General features: G+C 39.8%; 4 non-coding genes across 4 annotated transcripts; 3 read left to right on the forward strand and 1 right to left on the reverse strand.

The window, feature by feature from the left end:
- Positions 1 to 8,461: 8,461 nt before the first annotated feature.
- On the forward strand, positions 8,462 to 8,534 carry trnak-cuu (transfer RNA lysine (anticodon CUU)). Its single transcript has one exon. It is a non-coding gene; the product is annotated as a tRNA-Lys (tRNA).
- Positions 8,535 to 16,075: 7,541 nt separating this feature from the next.
- Positions 16,076 to 16,148, reverse strand: trnar-ucg (transfer RNA arginine (anticodon UCG)). The gene has a single exon. It is a non-coding gene; the product is annotated as a tRNA-Arg (tRNA).
- A 4,359-nt stretch (positions 16,149 to 20,507) lies between these two features.
- On the forward strand, positions 20,508 to 20,580 carry trnar-ccu (transfer RNA arginine (anticodon CCU)). The gene has a single exon. It is a non-coding gene; the product is annotated as a tRNA-Arg (tRNA).
- Positions 20,581 to 20,586: 6 nt separating this feature from the next.
- Positions 20,587 to 20,658, forward strand: trnav-cac (transfer RNA valine (anticodon CAC)). The gene has a single exon. It is a non-coding gene; the product is annotated as a tRNA-Val (tRNA).
- The last annotated feature ends 2,188 nt before the right edge of the window (positions 20,659 to 22,846 follow it).

A 22,846-nucleotide genomic window follows, 5' to 3' on the forward strand; every position in this document is an offset into this window, starting at 1 on the left:
GCTGAGCATCATCATCATTACCACTCCATCCATACTTAAACCTTGGCCGACCACCTCTTCGGCGCCAGTTCGTTACCTACATTCCCGTGGTAACTGGTCCTGTACTAAGCTTGTTGGTATTCCTTTACCTTGAATATGCACCTACCTTGTGTTTCTGCCACAACGTTTGTGTTCCGTCTCGTCGTCTGTCTTGGATCTCCTTCATCTCCCACGTCACCTTCCGTGTCTGGATTGTTTGTGTGTTTGTTTTTGTGTTGGTTATTCTGTTCCCTCAGAATTAAACCCATTACTGTGTACATCACTCCCTCTTGTGGTGGTTCTGTGTCCGGGTCCTACACCTCACCTAACACATAAATCTAAAAGAAAGTTGATGTGTATATGCATAAATCAAAAAGAAAGTTGATGTGTATATGCATAAATCAAAAAGAGAGATGTTTTTTATATGCGTAAATTAAAAAGAAAGTTATTGTGTATATGCATTAATATCAAAGAAAGTTGATGTGTATATGCAGTAATATCAAAGAAAGTTGATGTATATATGCAGTAATATCAAAGAAAGTTGATGTGTATATGCAGTAATATCAAAGAATGTTGATGGTATATGGATTAATATCAATGAAAGTTGATGTGTTTATGCTTTACCGTCTTCAAGCCCTGCTGACATCGTCCCAACAAATCTATTTTTGAAAATATTTGATATCCTCGGCCCCTGGGTGGAAAATATAATTAACCTGTCACTTAAATCTGGCACAGTTCCAAATTACTTCAAACACGCAGTGGTAAATCTGGTCCTTAAAAAGCCCAATCTTGACCCTTCAGAACCCAAAAACTACAGGCCCATATCTAAACTTCCATTTATCTCCAAAATCTTGGAAAAAGTAGTTGCATGCCAGCTGACCTCCTTTATGGAGCAGCACAACTTGTTCGATACTTTTCAATCTGGCTTTCGAAAATCTCACTCCACTGAAACAGCCCTAATCAAAGTCTCTAGTGATGTGATGATGGCAGCAGACTCCGGCCGCTACACTGTACTTGTACTTCTTAATTTGACATTGACTTTTGACACTGTGGATCACGGTATATTGATCAATAGGCTCCACAATGAGATGGGACTATCAGGATCTGTCCTTCAGTGGTTCTCATCCTATATTTGTGACAGAACCTTCAATCTTGCTGTAAATAATGTTCAGTCTGATGTGACAAATTTGTCTTGCGGAGTGGCACAGGGTTCAGTTTTGGGCCCTATTTTGTTCTTACTGTACATTTTGCCACTTGGTCAAATTATCCGCTGTTTCAAAGATGTTTCATACCACTTCTACGCTGACGATGTTCAGCTGTATTGTTCTTTTAATGATGCTGAATTTCACCGTTTGCCTCTGTTTCTAGAGTGTGTGCCCTCCATCAAAGACTGGCTAGCCACAAACTATTTACAGATAAATTCAAACAAGACTGAAATGTTGATTTTTGCCCCAAACCATAAGATCCCGCTTATCAAACAGTAGCTTGGCTCCCTGGGCCCTTCTGTCAAATCCAGCCTCAGAAACCTGGGGGTTGTGTTCGACCAGGCCATGTCCCTGGAGACACACTCAAAACAGCTTGTTCAAAATTGTTCTTTTCACCTTAGGAACATCTCTAAAATTCGCAAAATGTTGTCAAAGAAGGATCTGGAAATGATAATTCATGCTTTCATATCAACAAGACTCGACTACTGCAACGCTGTTTTTACCTGTTTGAATAAGTCTGCTTTAAACAAATTGCAAATTGTTCAAAATTCTGCTGCCAGACTTCTAACAGGTGCCCCTCGAAGGTCTCATATTACCCCTGTCTTGTTGGACCTCCACTGGCTCCCTGTAAATTTCAGGATTGATTTTAAGATTTTAGTGCTGACTTTCAGAGCCTTAAACGGTCAGGCCCCACATTACATCCTGGACCTTTTGAAGCCGTATTCCCCTGACCGCATTCTTCGGTCTTCTGGCCAGAACCTACTTGCAGTCCCTAAGACCCGTTATAAGACCCGAGGGGACATGTCATTTCAGTCTGTTGCTCCCAGACTGTGGAACGCCCTGCCCCTGTCCTTGCGTCTTGCAGACACTGTCGTCTCTTTTAAAAATGATCTGAAGAGCACCCAGATAGCTCAGTTGGTAGAGCGGGTGCCCATGTATAGAGGTTAACTCCTCGACGCAGCCGGCCAGGGTTCGATTCCGGCCTGCGGCCCTTTGCTGCATGTCACTCCCCCTCTCTCTCCCCTTTCATATCTTTGACTGTCCTGTCAATTAAAGGGCTAAAATGCCCAAAAAATAATCTTTAAAAAAAAAAATGATCTGAAAACATGTCTGTTTAAGAAGGCTTTTGGTTGATGGGTTTTTGCAAGTGTCATTTTAATTTTATATATTTATATACATTTTATACTGCTTGTTTTTTACTTACTCTTTTGTACAGCACTTTGTGATTTTTATCTGAGAAAAGCGCTTCATAAATAAACTTTACTTACTTACTTACTTACTTTAATATCAATGAAAGTTGATGTGAATAAGCATTAATCTAAAAGGAAGTTGATGTCATAATGAATAGTGATGATGACATAATGAATGTGTATATGCATTAATCAAAAAGAAAGTTGATGTGTATATACATTTATCAAAAGAAAGTTGATGTGTATTTGCATTAATCAAAATTTAAGTTGATGTATGTATTCATAAATCTAAAAGAAAGTGGATGTGTATATGCATTAATCAAAAAGAAATTTGATTTGTACATGTATTTATTAAAAAGAAAGTTGATGACATAATGATGAACGGTGATGATAAATCAAAAAGAAAGTTGATGTGTACATGCAGTAATCTAAAAGAAAGTTGATGTCATAATGAATAGTGATGATGACATAATGAATAGTGATGATGACATAATGAATAGTGATGATGACATAATGAATGTGTATATAAATTGATCTAAAAGAAATTTTATGTCATAATGAATAGTGTTTATGCATTAATCAAAAAGAAATTTGACGTGTATATGCATTTATTAAAAAGAAAGTTGATGTGTATATGCATAAATCAAAAAGAAAGTTGATGTGTATATGCATAAATCAAAAAGAAAGTTGATGTGTATATGCATTTATTAAAAAGAAAGTTGATGTGTTTATGCATTAATCAAAAAGAAATTTGATCTGTACTTGCATTTATCAAATCAAAAGTTGATCAGTTTATGCATAAATCTAAAAGAAAGTTGATGTGTATATGCATTAATCAAAAAGAAAGTTGATGTCATAATGAATTGTCATGATGACATAATGAATAGTGATGATGATATAATGAATGTGTATATGCATTAATCAAAAAGAAATTTGATGTCATAATGAATGTTAATGATATAATAAAAAGAAAGTTTATGTGTATTTGCGTTAATCAAAAATTAAGTTGATGAGTATATGCATTAATCAAAAAGAAAGTTGATGTCATAATGAATAGTGATGATAAATCAAAAAGAAAGTTGATGTGTATATGCATTAATATATAAGAAAGTGTATTTGTATGATCTAAAAGAATTGTTTATGGGTATATGCATTAATCTAAAAGAAAGTTGATGTGTATATGCATAAATCTAAAAGTAAGTTGATGTGTATATCCATCCATCTTCATCCGCTTATCCAATATCGGGTTGCGGGGGCAGCAGCTCCAGTAGGGGACCCCAAACTTCCCTTTCCCGAGCCACATCAACCATGATGTGTTTATGCATTAATCTAAAAGAAAGTTGATGTTTATATGCGCAAATCAAAAAGAAAGTTGATGTGTATCTGCACTAATATCAAAGAAAGTTGATGTGTATATGCATTAATATCAAAGAATGTTGATGGTATATGGATTAATATCAATGAAAGATGATGTGTTTATGCTTTAAAGGAAGTGGAACATTGCTCATTTCCACGTGCAAACCTATAGCCTAGTTTGCCATGTGCTTATGTTTTTTCACATGTCTACAGAATATTCATTATTCTGGAGCACACAGGTTCCAAACGTACACCTTTACATACTTTTTGTTGTATGAGGATAGATTGTTGAAAGGGATCATGTGCTCCTGTGGGTCATGGGGTCAGACCTTCTTCCAGCTTTCTTCTTCCTCCCGTCTCTCAGTAGTTCTAGTCCCTGGTTGTTGTTCTACATTTGTAACGATGAAAATGTATATTTAACACAATTACAACAAGATAAAAAAATTCATAGCATGCATTAGTATGCAGGTAACCAGTATAATGTAGGTAACTCTTATATTGTTAGAATAAACCAGAATGTTATGTGATGTATTAAAAGTTAATCACTATGTCATTATAAAGAGTCCTTAAATAACTTGTTAAAACAATCTTTCAAAGTAAAAAAAAAGGTTTAAGAGGATAGGACAATACATTTTTAAATTTTACTTTTCCTTTCCCCCATAAACCATGGTAGCTATAGACTCAACTCCTAACACCATATTCTTTGAGTTACACACTCTTTAGCTTAGGTCTCATACACTAAAAAGGATGAACAATATGAAATATCACATTACAGAAAGCAGTAATACTACTAAAAGTAAGGCACTGGGGAAAATCTTTGCTGGACATCACGATGGTTTTAAGTGGCCAAACCCTGAAGCCAAGGCCAAAAACTGCTCTCCATAAATGCTGGAGACACTGAATTTTCCACCAAAACTAGAGCTAAATGTGGGTAACATTGAATTAAATTTACCACACGTCTTTTTTTTAGCTAAAAAAACAACAAAGATACATTTTTCCCTTTCCATCCACCACATTAACGTTACTTAAAGACACTTTTCCTGTCACCAAATGTTAACTAGCTAGATTGGCAAAATGTAAAGGTAACGATTTAATGTTAACTTTACCTCCACTAATATAACCGCGTAGCCTATGCTAGGCCTATAACATAGCTGTAATAAGTTTTGCTTAATCATTCTAAAACACTGACAAACCAACCAACAGAATCGGGAACATAACGTTAGCATCAACCGGAGGTAATGTTAGCCAAAATGCAGCAACAGCTAGCTCAAAAGCTAGCAGCAACCGACCTTAAACTTCCAGAATATGGGTTACATTGTATTTCAGGCAATTTCAGGCAACGAACAGCGCATGTAAACCGAGTTGTGTTAGCTTTACAGAACGTCGTAATTATTGCTAGCTAATCATGACCACGGGGAAAATGTTAGGCTGGAGCGAGACTACGTTTTCCTTCGGGGGGAGCTAGTTAACAGCTAGCTCTAGCCTAGCTATGACACTGGTCGGTAAACTAACGTCGCCGCTTGCGAAGGCTTATCAGCAGAGATTTTATTGTCACAGAATTAGCAAAGATTGATCTTACCTTAACGCTGCTCCAGCTCTCTCTGAGTAGTGTGTGTGACCGGACTCTGGTGCGCGCGGACCAAACCGGTCCTCCTTTGATGTCTCGAGCCGCTACTTCTTTCAACACCTTTGAAGTATCTACCCGCTATTCTTTAGAAGTCGTGAGGTCAGAGGTCAAATATGGCGGTCAAGCATTTATATCCGTAATCCCTTTCTTGTTTGTCTCTACAACTTTCAATAAGTTATTTACACTGCTGAAAAGCAAGTCACATTTTTAAATTACCTTCACTGCTAAAAGCTAAAACCATAATAAATAAAATGTAAAATATCTCTATAAAATGACATAATTTAATTTTATAGAGATATTTTATTTTTCCATTTCATTTCTATGCTTCTATAACATGAACTAACAATTTAGGTCTATTTAAGTCTGTCTTATTCAACTACAGTAGCACTACTGCTGTTGTTTTACAGCAGACTACCGCTAATTCAAAAAATTCAGTAAATCACTGTAAATTAAATGGTAATACCCATAATGCAATGTTTATTACAGTAATGAACTGGCAAAGAAAATTATGGTATTTTACTGGGCATTTTGTGGTAAGTAACTGTAGAACTTACAGCAAAGTCTAACAGAGGGATACGTATGTCACCACAGCTCTGATTTATTACAGGACCAATGTTGGACATTGTACAGGTCTTTCTCAGACCTTCAACAGCTAAATACCTACATCTTACAGCTTTTGCTACAGACCTTCATCGGCTAGATACCGATTCCCAAACCGGGAGTAAACCTGGCTGTAAACAGACCTTCTCTTGAACCTGAATGAAGAAGCTTCTTAAGTAAGTTTTATCTTGAAGCTTTTAAGTGTTCTTTAGGTTTTTATCTGCTTTAACTATTACCGGACAGCGGGGGCACGGAGCAGAGCAGAGCGGCCGTTAGGGAGGAATCCTCCTCCGTGTTCAGCTCCATTTTGAACTGGCAGTAAAAAACTTAACATTGGAACTTTATGATGAACAGAAATGTTGACAGGTTGATTTCTGTTAATAACAAACACAACTATAGTCAATAGAAAAAGAAAATATATATATGAAAAGCCGTCTTGGTTCATCTTTCCACTGTTCCTCCAATCACCACTCTGGTCTGGTTGGAAACTAAAGGATCTAAACTAAAAGGACGTTCCTCTTTAACTAAAAGGTCTATCTCGGTAGGGATCCATCCCATAATGTTGTCACACACTTAAAATAATAATCTGAGTCTGTCAGTAGCAACAGCACAACCTTTAGTGGACGCTGCCTTTACCTTTAAATTAGGAGTTTAAACAGAGACACAACAGGAAGAATAAATCCATCAAATCAAGTCCCCAATAATCAGCATGTGGCCTTGTTTTATTTCAGCTCGTGGCGGCCACAACCATGTCTTCAATTTGCTGCGTGACAAACAGGCCAAACGCAGACACTATGTCGTGGACGTGTTCCGCGGCGTACTCAGTGGGTCCCGGGCGCTGTAGTAGCAGCGCGGCAGCAGCGTCTGTCGTGTCCTCTTCTTGGTTCGGGTTTGTCTTTTTTGGTGGCGTGGCAATGAGGTCTAGGGACACTGGGATGACACGTTTTCGAGGACAATTTGACTTTGCCATCTTTTAACACAAATGTTTCCTCATCCTCCTCTTGCCCTTCTTCTTCACTACCCTCTACTTCTTCTTCTTCTTTTTCTTCTTCTTCTTCTTCTTCTTCTTCGTCGTCTTCTCCTACTTGTACTTCTTTGTCTTCGTCTTTGTCTTCTTCTTCTTCTTCGTCCCTTGCATGTCCACCCTCTTCTTCTTCTTCTTCTTCTCCTTCTTCGTCTTGAACTCCAACGTCCACTTGGCCTTGGCCATCATCTTTGTCGTCGTCGTCGTAGCAGCAGTAGTCTTTTTCTCTGCTTTAGTCGTGTATGTGTTGGTCCTCCTGTGACGCACACCCGTTGCCATCACAGTCACGGTGGTGGTGGTTGTCGTCGTCGTGTTCGTCGTGGGTTTTCTCCTTTTTGTACCTTGGCTTCAGCGGAGACATTGCGAGCGGCACCGCCGCTCACGAGAATCCGATGCAGCTTCAACTCCAGAGTCAAACGACGGGCCATGCTGCAGCTGCTCCCCCGGCTGTGCTGAGCCACGTGCAACAAGTGCACAGGTCCAAAACAAGATGACGTGAAAAAAAATGACGACAACAAGAAGACAAATTTGTCTAAAGTGTATATTGTGTGTGTGTGTGTGTGTGTGTGTGTAATATAAATAATTAGTAGACTAATGTCAAGCCTTTAGTTTTCTTTTTTTAACCTCCCTTTCCACTCGCCTTTGCCTTTCCTGTTTTTATTACAACTACAAGCCACTGGCCAGAATCCCAGGGACTCAAAGGCAGGACGATGCGAAGGTAGCAGAACTAATACGACCGATTGAGTGTACCACGGGTCCCTGGGACCCGAAGGACAATGTCAAGGGTCCCCGTGTCCTGAAGGACAATGCCACGGGTCCCTGGGACCCGAAGGACAATGTTGCGGGTCCTAGGGACCCGAAGGACAACGTCAAGGGTCCCCGGGACCCAAAGGACAATGCCACGGGTCCCAAGGACCCATAAGGCCAATGCCACGGGTCCCTGGAACCCAAAGGACAACGTCAAGGGTGCGCGGGAGCCGAAGGACAATGCCACGGGTCCTTGGGACCCGCAAGGCCAATGCCACGGGTCCTATGGACCCGAAGGACAACGTCAAGGGTCCTATGGACCCGAGGGACAAAGTCAAGGGTCCTATGGACCCGAAGGACAACGTAAAGGGTCCCCGGGACCCGAATGACAATGCCACAGGTCCTTGGAACCCGCAAGGCCAATGCCACGGGTCCTATGGACCCAAAAGACAATGTCAAGGGTCCCTGGGACCCGAAAAGGAACATCAAGGGTCCCCAGGACCCAAACGACAATGTCATGGGTCCCGGTGACCCAAAGGACCACATCAAGGGTCCTCGGGACCCAAAGGACAATGCTACGGCTCCCTGGAACCCAAAGTACAACGCCACGGGTCCCGGGGACTCGGAGGACAACACTATGGGTAAAACTGCACGGGTCCCCAGGACCCGAAGAACAACAAAAGCGTTAAGAAGTGCCTAGCTAGCTCAGTCGGTAGAGCATGAGACTCTTAATCTCAGGGTCGTGGGTTCGAGCCCCACGTTGGGCGGTGGTGTTTTAGAGAGTGGGATCGAGTTAGATCGTCTGTCAATCGCAAGATTAGCAGGTCCATGTCAGTGTAACATTCTACAATAATGGCTTGTGCTGACCTCCTGTTCCTCAGATCAAACTAAAGTCTGGTGACAATGCATGTTCAAATTCTAAAACTTCAACCTATTGTTCTAGAACTGCAGCTTAACATTCTAGAACTAAAATGTACCATTTTAGAACTGTAATTAACAGTTTAGGACCGCAACTCTTAAAATTCTACAACTTCAACCTATTGTTCCAGAACTGCAACTTAACATTCCAGGACTGCAGGTTAACATTCATATTCGTAAAAAGGAAATGCAGCTTGAGTCAGTTTCCCGATATCATTTGCCAACAGGAAACATTTGATAAAAAATATTATTACCAAAACACAGACTTGATTTTGCCAGTAAAAAGTAATAGTAGTATTGTGATGAATTTGCCAAATAGGTGACACTCTCTCGTCCATCACACTCAATAAATAAACCAGATTATTCAATCTATACCTCCACTTCTATGCAAAGTAGTCTCATACAGACCCTATCGCACCCTAAACGAGAATCATAAACCTAGACCAACAAACAAGGAGAGTCCTGTCCTGCTCGTTTGTTCCTCACATTTTTACCCAGTTTTTTCTATTGCGTGCAGTCGAAGCAGGATATGAAAAATTGCCAACACATTGCTTGCTCCTAATCTGTGTTAAATTAACGATAAACTGGATTTTAAATTACAGATTAGGATCGTATTAGCTCCTGCCATCAGGGATTGTCCGGGAGTTGAACCCGGGACCTCTCACACCCGAAGCGAGAATCATGCCGCTAGACCGACGAGCCACTTAAAAACATCTTATTAGCAATTTTCCATCAAGTAAATGTGATCAGTCAGTGACTCGAAAGGCAATTGTTAAGTGGTTTGTTTGGCATGTGGTGTTTTTATGGCAACACTGTCAGATTGAGCTTTCTGATTATATTGGACTAAAACTACTTTTGAAGCAAAACATTTTACCAATATTAGAACTATATATTAGAATATTAGAATTTTTGCAGTGACAGCAGATAAGCCTAGTTTCCACCATCTATTGGACAACAGACTACTTTAGCCAAAATTGGAACTTGAATTTTGGTAGAAAGGAAAGCAGCTTAAAAAGGAAATGCAGCTTGGATTTGACACTGACTTGAAAGGCTATGGTCAGGTAGATTGGCATGGGGTCTTTTCATGGCTCCACTGAACGAGTCAGTTTCCTGATATCATTTGACAACAGGAAACATTTGATACAAAATATTTTACCAAAACAAAGACTTGATTTTGACAATAAAAAGTGATAGTAAAATCGTGATGAATTTGCCACGCCGATGACACTCTTTTCCATCACACTCAATAAATAAACCAGATTATTTAATCCATGCTTCCACTTCTATGCAAAGTAGTCTCATCCAGACCCTATCGCACCCTAAGCAAGAATCATAAACCTAGACCAACGAACAAGGAGAGTCCTGTTTGTTCCTCACATTTTTTCCCAGTTTTTTCTATTGCGTGCCGTTGAAGCAGGATATGAAAAATTGCCAACACATTGCTTGCTTCTAATCTGTGTTAAATAAACGATAAACTGGATTTTAAATTACAGATTAGGGTTGTAACAGCTCCTGGCCTCAGGGCCAGTCCAGGAGCTGAACCGGGGACCTCTCACACCTGAAGCGAGAATCATACCCCTAGACCAACGAGCCACTTAAAAGCCACTTAAGTCTAGTAGATTGTCATGGGATGCTTTCATGGCTCCACGGCCCGATTCAGCTTTCCAATCTCATTTGACAACAGGAAACATTTGATACCAAATTTTTTACCAAAATACAGACTTGATTTTGTCAGTAAAAAGTGATAGTAAAATCGTGATGAATTTGGTGGACAATTTAGAAAATTAAGTTACTTTACACTTTAAACTGTTACATCTCCTCTGAATCACCATCTGCAAATTTTCGAGCCTCATTGGAACGCCGACCACCATCCAGAGGAGGTAAATAAATAAAGAACTTAGCAGTTCTTTGTATTCAAGAGGACATGAATGTGCACGAGAAACGCAATTGCAAGTAAAGCGTTTTGTGAGCATCTTTATTGTCAACACATATAAAGTTACACTCTAAAAAAATTATAGTGGCTTAACTTAAAAGAATTAAGGTAACAATTTGCATGGACTTTTGTAAGTAGTTCCAACTCAGCCATTTTTGAGTAAATGCGGCAATTGTTTTATAGTAAGACTAACTAATTTATTTAAGTACAACCAACATGACCTACAAGTTTATTTAAAGTAAATCTACTTAAATTGCATGAAAATGTTAAGGTAATATTATGTTGTCAAATTATTTAATTTAAGCTATTTTAACTTATTTATTTTACTTCCATTGTACTCAGAATTGTTAATGCAAATTGTTATCTTAACTTTGTGTTAATAACTTAATTCACTTTAAGAATAAAGTACACAGCAATTCCTTTTTAGAAAACATTTTATTGTAAAAACAATGTTAACGTATAAACTATATTATAGTAATATTTTATAACATAAACAAAATAAACATGCCTACTTAGACAAAAAATAAATACATACATTTTTACCCAAATCAGTTTTAAGAGAAAGTGTCATTATTTTTTTTTAACCTGGACCCTAATTCCCCATGCCTGTGTGTACCAGACTGATGAGGAGAAGAAATATTTAATTAGTCCAGTATTGATGGAGAGCGCATCCTTCTGGTGGCTACAAAATGAGCTGAAATGTAGTTCTATAAGGCAAATGTGCTGCGTCAAATTGTGTTCACAAATAGTTCTCTTTTTCACCCTCTAACAGGTACAGGTGGTTACTGTAAGTCCTGACAACAGTACGGAAAGCCTTTCCCTTCACTTGTTGTGGCTGTGTAAAACCAAGTCTCCTAAAAAGTATTTTTTAGCTCATTTTGCAGCTGCCAGCTGATGCGCTCTCTGTCAATACTGGGCCAATTAAAGACAGAGACAGGTTGAAAAATAACAAAGCTTCCCTTTAATGAAAATTATTAGTGTATTTGGGAGCTTCTAAGTTGCCCTTAAAAATGGAACATGTTCAAATTACTAACGTAAATTTTGTCCAGTGTGGTGCATGTTAAAAAATACAATAAAAAACACCATGCACCATGTTGTTGAATTTGAGGACAGTCTAATTCTTCACATTTTTAGCCTAGCAGTTTACTTTTTAAAGACATAACCTTCGGACTGGCTTTCAGCCCATCCAGCTAAAGGCATATCTTTTGAAATACCTTAAAAGTGTTTTTCCGTTCTTTTGGGTAGCTGAGGTTGAGTCCGTATATCAGCCCCATTAGCAAGGTACATGCTCTGGGTACGTCCAGGTCTTGCAGGACTTCTGTTCCCTCAATAAAGATTCTGGCGCTGGTTGGATCAGACATGGTGGCACCTCTGAAAATGACCATCTCCATCACTTCACTGACAATATCCCCACCATCCTGGCATAAGTAGGTCAGAATCAATGTCAGTGTTTTACTCCTCATGTTTAAAATCAAGAGTAACACAAAGTACAGTGTGTATGTGAACTTAAGTGTCTGATTTACCTACCAACTGCTCTTTGAAGAGATCCTCCTCCTTTTCTCTGTACACCATTAGACCACAGATAGCAACCTCTCCTTTTTTTCCACAGACTCATCCTGTGAACAAGAAAACATATGCTAAACTGCTCTTCTATGAATTTAAGTTATTAATAATTAGATCACTTGGAAAACAGACCAAAGAATGAGGTTGATAAGACTTAGACTGTACAAATTACCAATCTGTATTGTTTTAAATTAAAATCAAATAATGAATTAATTTTAAAAAGGCCTTGTAAATATTAAATCTGTTATGTAATATATTAACAATTATACATGATTCAGTTTCCTTGTTCTGTTGTACTGGTGCAAGTGTTGAATGATGACCAATGATGAAACTGTTAAGGCTTTTGAATTCAACTTTGTCATTACATTTACTATGCCTGTCTTGTTACCTTTCACTACTCATATAGTTTTGGTTGTAATTGATATTTTTTTTTAGCAACTTCAGAGCAGAGATATATTATTACCTTATAAGTGTTTGGATTGCAACCAGCTACTTCTTAATACATCCAGCGGACAAGGAGCACTGATAGTTTTCATGTGAAATTGTGTTTCTGCCCACCTGTCAAATTTGTCAAAAGTCTACCAAACACTCTCCAGTGAAAGTGAACCAACACAACATCACCCATACCAAAAGATAATGTTCAAATCAAGATTATTTAACCCAATATCACCTACAAAAACATTTAGAAATTAACTACATTACTTACCTCTAGCAGCAAGTTTCTTATGTGCTGAATATTCATTTTTGAAGCCCCTCCTCTTAAGGACACCAAGGACTATATTTTTGTTGTGTGCTGCTCCAGTTTTGCCATGAGCGTTGCCTCGAGGTTAATAGTGGTGATCCTCCTGAATTCTTCATTTATCTGTATAAATATAAGACACAAATGACAAAAGCACAATTTGGTAATGTAAAAAATAGAACGTACTGTGAACCAAAAATATTTACATGAGCTGCATCAAAAGAGCAGACCATCGGTGTTTTAGGTTTGTGACTGGTGGTGCTTCATTCACAACCTCTGCCTGCAAATGGAGAATGTCTAAGATAGGGCAATTTTCCAATTTCTTCATCTTCAGGATCTTCACTCATTGCACCCTCCATATCCTCCTCAACAACAGAACTGTCCCCTACATTTAAAGGATTGACAAACCTCTGCAAAAGCTCAGGCTTGAAGTCATTCAGTGAATGAGGAGTGTGTTTCCGGCTCCTATGAGAAGCAAATGTTCCATGAATGTTGTTTTGAAAGGACAATTTTCAAAAACACAACAGACAGTTTCCTGTTTTTTTTAAATGACGGCAAATGTGCTCAAAGTATTCTCTTTCTGTTGAGATAGGGTTTAGAGAACAAGACAACACTTCTCTATGTGTCACTGTCTCACAGGTTGAATGGCCTCTTGAAAGACGGGTACGCAGACTGACCCATGTTTTAAAAGAGCAATAACACTCCCAATAAAGACAAGGGAGAAATTGTCCACCATGGGCATGTCTAAGTCTATAATGTTTTAACAGCTCAGTCCTTCTTGGTGTTTCAAATTTGCAAATTTTACAACTCCAATTCATTTTAAAACTATGAAATCTACTTACAAAAAACTGCACAGAATTTGGCTTTTGTCTTACACCATGCTTTTTCAGAATGCTAACATTAATGGCAGTTCAGTGCCGTTAAGCTACCACTGGATACAAAAGATGCAAAAAACTGCTCTGAAGCATGGTGCTGTTAAGACTAGCTTGCTAATGTATGCTAACTCAACAGTTGGTGAATTAGCTTAGGAAAAGCTACAACTTCAATTTGAGTGCGTGAAAACAAATTATGTCTGTCAATACAGTTACTACATGCAAATGAAACACAGAAAGAGACTCACCAAGTATTTTCTTGCGAACTCAGTCGAGCTGGGGGTGTCCTGAACAAGCCCGCCGTGTTTACCGGTAACAAGTTTATCCAGCGTTTTTTTTTTTGCCAGCCTCCAGGTTCATTTAGAAACTGATTTGCTTTCTGGCTGTGGCAAAAAAAAAAACTTTTGACTTTCTGTGTGTGTGTTGCGTTGGGTTGCTGCCGTTTTCTGCTATGATGACCGGCCACGGCTCGCCTCGCAGTGGAAAACGGACGCACAGTAACACGATTCGAGTAGAGATATTGGAAACACGCCAAGTTTCTCCCGCTCTTCTTAGAAGGCGTGGTATATCAGCAAAGCATGTCCGGGCAAGTTCAGTACTGAACTCAGCTTTTGAAAAATGCTCAGTAGAATGACAAGTAGCACTAACTCAATCCTTTTCTATTGTTAAGAAAAGGTAAAAGTGTTTATTCATAATCAATATATATTTAAGTTCAGACACTTTTTATTATTTTCATTTTGATCTACTTCTTAAAATAAGTTATCAACTTATTAAAACATGTATTCGTAACAAATTCAATTTTTATGCTAAAAATGCTCAAGATTTTAAGCTTTACCTACTGATCCCATTAATTATTTTTTAGAGTGTAAGACTGTTATTCTACTGGCAGAATTCTAGAAATTTATTTGGAAAAACTCATTTAGAAATTATTTGTCCTGTATGATTTATTTTGTTCTGTTTGAGTTGGGCAGATTTCATCAGGTATTGTCTGTATCTTATTTTCTTGGTAAGAATTTTCCATGATTCCCAAAGGTGCAATAGTAATTTGTAGTAGCACTAATATTAATCATAGCACGTTAAGGTATTACATTTTCAGGACGCAGAGCAGTCTTTTAGTTATGTCTTTATTTTTAGCTTTGCAGACTAAACTTTAACTGTGGTTCAGCCGCAGGTAACCAGTGTCCTGAGGATATCGACATCCTCATAAACACGAGGGCTATGTTGCTTAAACATCTCATTTATGTAGGGAAGGTGTTCTCAGCATTATAGGTACCTTAAGACATGTGTCCAGCCTGCAGGAGAAGCTTACTTTAAACTAGATGTGGAAAGTTGAAAGGTTGTTTTCTTTCACTTATACTGTGGCTTAAAACACATTCCACCAAGATTTGAACTCAGATCACTGGATTCAGAGTCCAGAGTGCTAACCATCACACCATGGAACCTTTAAAAGTGTTGCAAGTGTTTACTTGACATTTTCTTTTTTATAATAATATAATATTGATATGATATGATATTGAAGGCACACAACAATCACAATGAAGATGAAAAAGCAACAATTATTGGCCAACTTAAGTCATTTAGTTAGCTAAGCGTTCAGAGGATGTGGGAAAAGGCAAGTCAAGAACAGGTTTTCCAAAAGTAGAATGGGAGCCAGAGCGTTCCTCTCCTGTGGAACCAGGTTCCAGTTTGGGTTCAGGAGGCAGACACCGTCTCCACATGTAAGAGTAGGCTTAAGACTTTCCTCTTTGATAAATCCTATAGGTAGGGCTGGCTTGGGTGAGTCCTGAACCATCCCTTAGTTGTGCTGCTATAGGCCTAGACTGCCGGGGGACTTCCCATGATGCACTAGGTACCTCTCTCCTCCTCCTTCTCTCCATCTGTATGCAACCTCATATGCCTTTGAGATACAAGAACTTCTTCACTTGCGTAAATGGCCTGTTTGTGCATACAAAAGGTGGATACAGATGATCTTGGGTGTAGGGTTTGGTGATTTTATTACCCCTAAAGTGTCTGCCGGTGCTTAGCATTATTAGGACCACACTCAAACCATCTGAGCTAACCGGCCTGCTTTTTAAGTGTTTGAAAAAGAAAGATTTCCGGAAACAAACCAGGCAAAATCAAGCAAAATTGGGCCAGTTCTGGATGGGTTACCTGGTTGTGAATGGTTTGTAGGGACTGCATATGTTTTCGGCCTTGCAAAAAAGACATGGAAAGCATAGCTATAGAGTCCAAACCAAGATGCTACATGCTCCCATTCTGTTTCTGGAGGTAGCCAGGAGCTTCTAACCACGAAGGGACTTGAACCCTCAATCTTCTGATCCGAAGTCAGACGCCTTGTCCATTAGGCCACGTGGTTGCAAGAAAAGGTAATATTTCCAAATCTCAATTGCCATGGTTTATCTGAAATTCAGGAGCGAGGTAACATTTTAAAAAAAGGCAGACTAATTAGGTGGCCAGTTAACTTTTGTTGAAGGAAATAGATTGAATGCTAGGCACATCAGTTACCTGTGACTCATATTGCACTTACTGATCAGACAACCTTACAACTGTTGTGGCCTTGCTACAAAAGACATGGAAAGCAGAGCTATAGAGATTGAGACTTGTTTTTGCGTTAATGGCCGATTTGTGCAAACAAAAGGTGGATACAGATTATTTTGGGCGTAGGGTTTGGCGATTTTAGTACCCCTAAAGTGTCTGCCGGTGCTTAGCATTTTTAGCACCACACTCAAACAATCTGAGCTAACCGGCCTGCTTTTTAACTGTTTAAAAAGAACAGATGTCCAGAAACAATTAAGGCCAAATTGAGCAAAATTGGCCGAGTTCTGGATGAGCTGGATGAGTTGTACACTTTGGCAATTCTGAACACTTTCAGACACTGTTGTCTCATGTAAGTAACATGCACAAGTCTTCAAAAAGAAATGTGGTTGTTTTTCATGCAGGTTTGCATCATAACAATGCGGGTGCTATCTCTAAATGAACAATGGGCAACCTACATCCATCTTGTTAGCACCAAATCTCTGTGCTGATCTCCTGCTTGGATGGCAAGTCATCTGGTGGATTTTTCCCGTCAAGAGGAAGCGGATCAAGAGGGAGTGTTGTTTTATTGTACCCACTAGCAATAAAGTTTATTTGTCTAGAGCCGTAAAATGCATTAGGTTATCATCGTTTTGAGCAAAAAAGAATACCACAGCTCAAGTCCCTGGTAAGGCAACAACTTGATTGTGTGATATGTATGAAGTGCTCGCTATCGTGATCTGTCATGCAGGTTTGCAGGATGTTCACAGTCTGCTAGTGGCCATGATGAGTTGTGACTTTGAGCTTTTTAACCGTTTTGCCAATTTTGCCAATTTTCAACAGTTTGTGCAATAACAATTGGTGTTCTCAGGCATTGTGCAAATCGTGGTATACCCTCCTGCTGTCTAGAAGACAGTGATCATGGCAACAGTTTAATGGTCTTCATTTACTTAAACTTCAATCTGTAGTTCAGGAGATTTTTTTTTCCACAGCCAGTAGTTTTAGAAGCCTCGGTAGCTCAGTCGGTAGAGCATCAGACTTTTAATCTGAGGGTCCAGGGTTCAAGTCCCTGTTCAGGTGTAGAGTTGAAGTTCTTGAACACTTCAGATACTGCCATGTTGTTTGTGTTCCATCCATAAGTCTTTAAAAAGAATTGTGGCTGTTTTTCAAGCAGGTTTGCATCATAACAATGTTGCTGGTAAGTCTAAATGTACAATAGGCAACCTATGTCCATCTTGCTAGCACCCAAATCTCTGTACTCATCTCCCTGCTTGGATAGAAGGTCATCGGCTGCATTTTTCCTGTCACGAGGGCTAAGTGTTGTGGTCTGGTGCATTCCCCAACCTGTGTTGTGTCTTCCCTTTCTTCTGTGTGTCTTGTCTGTCTTGCCGTGAGGGCGTTCCAGGGGATCTAGAGTCGTGGCTTTCCATCTACGTTCCGTCATCCACTCAGCTGTTCCTCATCACTCATCACCCACTGCAATACATAAACCCGGGCTGACCGCCTCTTCAACGCCAGATCATTACATGCACTATTGTGGTAACTGGGCTCCTAGTCATTTGCGCCTGTGTTGTTGTTTGTTGTTGTATTCTAGTACTAACTCTGCCTCTCCTTGTAGATCCATCCGTTGTCCCTCCGAGCTGCCTTCCTCCCTCACGCCGACCAGCCACCTGTCTACACCAGTGTTTGAACCCCTCCGCGCTCATTAACGTGACTTTTGTATCTCTATGGTTCTGGGTCTTACTAACCGTAACACTAAGAGTATAGAAGTGGAACAAGAGGGAGAGTTGTTTTTTGCACCCACCAGCAATAAAGTTTACTTGTCTGAAGCTGTGTTGTTTGAATTAGGTTATCAATGTTTTGAGTGAAAAAGAATACCACAGCTCAAGTCCTCGGTAAGGCGACAGCTTTATTGTGAGATATGTATGAAGTGCTGATCGCCATGCTTGGATAGCAAGTCATCTGGTGGATTTTTCCTTCCATGGCAACAGTTAATCTTCTTCATTTACTTGAACCTCAATTTGTAGTTCAGGAGATTGTTTTTCCACAGACCTCTGTTTTCAATGTTGGTGGTACGTCTAAATGAACAATGGGCAACCTACATCCATCTTGCTAGCACCCACATCTCTGTGCTGATCTCCCTGCTTGGATGGCAAGTCATCTGGTGGATTTTTCCCGTCAAGAGGAAGCTGATCAAGAGGGAGAGTTGTTTTATTGTACCCACTAGCAATAAAGTTTATTTGTCTAGAGCCGTAAAATTGCATTAGGTTATCAACGTTTTGAGCGAAAAAGAATACCACAGCTCAAGTCCTGGTAAGGCAACAGCTTGATTGTGTGATATGTATGAAGTGCTCGCTATCGTGATCTGTCATGCAGGTTTGCAGGATGTTCAGAGTCTGCTAGTGGCCATGATGAGTTGTGACTTTGAGCTTTTTAACCGTTTTGGCCAATTTGCCAATTTCAACAGTTTGTGCAATAACAATTGGTGTTCTCAGGCATTGTGCAAATCGTGGTCTACCCTCCTGCTGTCTAGAAGACAGTGATCATGGCAACAGTTTAATGGTCTTCATTACTTTAATTTGTAGTTCAGCAGATTGTTTTTCCACAGCCAATAGCTTTAGAAGCCTGGGTAGTTCAGTTGGTAGAGCATCAGTCTTTTAATCTGAGGGTCCAGGGTTCAAGTCCCTGTTCATGTGTAGAGTTGCACATTCTGCTAGGTGAGTTGTCCATTTGACATGCCTGAACACTTCAGACACTGCCATATCATGTGTTCCATGCACAAGTCTTTAAACAGAATTGTCGCTGTTTTTCAAGCAGGTTTGTATCATAACAATGTTGCTGGTAAGTCTAAATGAACAATGGGCAACCTACATCCATCTTGCTTGCACCCAAATCTCTGTACTCATCTCCCTGCTTGGATAGTATGTCTAAGGACATAACACATATGTTCTATAACCCTTTTCATTGGTTTGCTACCACTCTTAAAAAAATCCTTTTATTGTATCAATCTCAGAAATAACCAAAGACTGACAAATTCCATTCATGTTCTAGTACCAGTGTTCAACCACCTGAATGTCACTGTTTCCGCATGAGTTGTGTTTTCTTGTTTTTAAAACACTGCCCCGTGTGAGGGTTGAACTCACGACCTTCAGATTATGAGACTGACGCGCTGCCTACTGTGCCAACGAGGCCTTTAAAGCTATTGCATGGTTGGGAAAATTTCAGAAAAACTAACAATTTGGTCTTTAATCTCAATAAAAACAATGTTTCTGGAAACCTATGTACTCACACAAAGGCTAAAATTGACCCTAGATACTTTGTCATGACCCCATGAAAAGGCCAGGACAAAAGACCGTGTGCAAAGGTTGAAGGAAATGCGAGAATATGACCACAACAAAAGAAATGATAATCAATGATGGTGGTAGTCAGTTTAGTCAGTGGTGAATGTATATGCATGGATGAGTGTGAGGTATGGTGTCAGTGATTTATGCTGGACAGTGTAAAAACTAACAAAGATGAGCGGGAGAGGTGTGGGACTGAGAGCACCTCTAGGGCAATCACAGATGCACAACCAATAATAAAACACTACTGAGTGAATGCGTTCAGAAAATGAAGACCATTGTTCAGAAAGCTTAATGAAGCTCATTTGACCATAACTATTAACCACCTGAACCTGGTAAAAGGTATGAGGTACTCCTGCATAGCTGGCTAGTGATTTACCTTCTGAAGATGGTGGTCGGCGTGCCAATGAGGCTTGAAAATTTGCAGTTGGTGATTCAGAGGAGATGTAACAGTTTTAAGTGTAAAGTAACTTAATTTTCTAAATTGTCTACCTACAGTGCCAACGAGAGCTCTACTTTAATATTAAGGGTACGCAATAGCTATTCAATTTAGATGGTATTGTTGATCTCAGAAACAACGATAGACAGCACCATTTATCACAATGCCCATGTATGTGTTTCTTCAAAGTTTGCAAAAACATTCACATGAACTCGCAAATCAATTGATGAGATTTTGGAGGTCAAAGGTTCAATGTCAAGGTGACTGTGTCCTCATGTCTGTCCATCCAATTCTTGTGAATGCAATATCCCTGAACGCCTAGAGGGAAGCACTTCGAAATCTAGAGGTCAAGGTTACTGTTTCATTATGTCTCCAGAACTGTATATGTATTCTCCTGAATTGTTGAGATTAGGTGACGTAAAGCCCAGTGGCCTAATGGATAAGGCACTGGCCTCCTAAGCCAGGGATTGTGGGTTCAAGTCCCATCTGGGGTGGTTTTAAGCAGAGTGGCGCAGCGGAAGAGTGCTGGGCCCACAACCTAGAGGTTGATGGTTCAAAACCATCCTCTGCTAGCTCTATTTTGCTGGTGACACAATGGTAGACACTCTGAAGGGGAGATGAATCAAGAGATTATGATTTCCATGGTGAGATGAATCATGTTATAACTGCTGGAAAAGTTTTTGACAGCCCATGACAAGTAGCAAAATCGCGTTCTGGCAGTTTTCTGTCCATTTTAAAAATTGACATCCACTACCCTGTCAGGACCCTGTAGTAATGCTGTCTTTCCAGTGATGTGATTGGTAAGTGGTTGGGCTGTATACAGGTTTTAATCATATCCATCGGTTGCATGGACGGGACATCAATACCTGGTTCTACCGCCTGATCGCTGTCTTGTCTTTGTCGTTCAACAACTATTTGGGCTCACACCTAAACGCACCCGAAGCATCTCAGCCGAAAATCACGCTGCACCTCAAAAGTGCTCTCAAGCACTCCCAGCTGTGCTTTTGCAGAGGAGTGCCTTGTTTTCTTTTAGCTTAGAAAAAGGCTTTAGCTTGACAAGGTAAACAAATTGATCCATAGTGCTACTCATTAGTGTTACCACTTCAGTTATGTATTGAAGCACATCCTTAGAGCTGATGGCCCTCATTTATTAACTAATGTAGAAATCCTCTTACGACAGGCTTACGTGAGATTCATGAAACGTTGTATCACACCAATCAGAGGTAAGAATGATTCGTACATTGATAAATGCAGCAGCTGGAACGATCATAATAAAATTATCACACCCCATTATATTCTCGGTTTTGAGGCATCGCCGCTACTATTTACGACATGGACAGACGTAATCCGGCTAAGAAGAGGCATTTTCAGAGGTGGAGATTGCAAACCCTGACATCTCAGGTGTTCTGGTGCAGCCGGCTACACCAGGACAGGAGCAGCCGGCTACACCAGGCCCAGGAGAATATGCCACCTAAGAAAAATGCAATCCTACCCGATGAGGTTGAGGGCAGTTAAAGAAATCTCTGGACTTCTGGTCGGCGGAGATTTCTTTTGGTGCAGTGCAGTGCAACAGAAAAAAATCATAGATCTGATGAGTAAAATACAAACGCTAAACGGGCAAAACGTGGAGAAGATTGCTTTTCTGAAACTTGAGTTGCTGACCTCGAGCAATGCAATGTGATTATCAGCGGCCTGAGAACCAAAAACGGAACTATGCCAGGGTGGCCGCAGACGCTGGATACACCCACTGCTAGGCTGAGGGAAGCTCTCGAGGAGGAGAAGGAGACGCTGGAACAAAGGTGATTTGCTTTTGGACAGCAAAGGCATTTATGTTGATAGCAGGGACATTGAGGATTGTCATACTCTTCCGAGCAAAAAAAACGGCCACTCCATTGGGAATAATCGGTTCACAACAGAAAGAAAAAGTCCGCACTTCCAGACAAGGAAGGAAATTAAAAGGCATCAAGTTACATCAACAAACACCTCACCAAGAAAAAATGCTGATATGCAAGAAAGCACTCAACTCATGAAAACAAAACAAGATCCAGGCAACATGGGCAAGAAATTGTAAAAATACATCAAAACTTCACGGGTTGACGCCTGAGGCAGCAAAAGAGATTGAAGTGATTCTCATCAGGGACATCACCGGCTGGGATAAGTTTGAAGAAGGAATGAATCAAAGCAAACATAGGCCTACATAAGGTAACTGCATACAAACTGATGGACGTATCAAACACAATGATCATGGCAAACTTGGACAGAAACTTCTCTTAATATAATCAACTGAAGTTTCAAACTTTCAAATACACAGAACATAAACCACAAGACATTGAAAAACAACATTGACCAAGAAGATAAATTTCTACAGTGGTTCTCACTGCCAGTTGTGAATATTACACAGTTTAAACCTGTAAGCTTACTGTTAAATAGATGTGGAAAGTTGAAAGGTTGATGTTATTACCTGTGGTGTGGCTTAAAAACCAGGGTTCCATGAGACTGAACTTGAGATCGATCGTGGATTCAAAGTCCAGACTGGTACTCCACTGCCGTGCTCAAGTAGAAGAAGAGATAATTGTGTAACAAATATCTCTGGTAAAAGTAGAAGTATGATTTAATTCTTACTCAAGTAAAGTACCAAAGTACAGGCTTAGCAATATAATAAAATATAAAAGTAAAAAGTAGCCTTATGAATGACAAAGTACCTGGACCAGACACATGTTACTAGAGAGCACACTGAGAAACTACAGTGGACATGGAGAA

The sequence above is a fragment of the Etheostoma spectabile genome, unplaced genomic scaffold (assembly GCF_008692095.1).
Source record: "Etheostoma spectabile isolate EspeVRDwgs_2016 unplaced genomic scaffold, UIUC_Espe_1.0 scaffold00019212, whole genome shotgun sequence".
Lineage (NCBI taxonomy): Eukaryota > Metazoa > Chordata > Actinopteri > Perciformes > Percidae > Etheostoma > Etheostoma spectabile.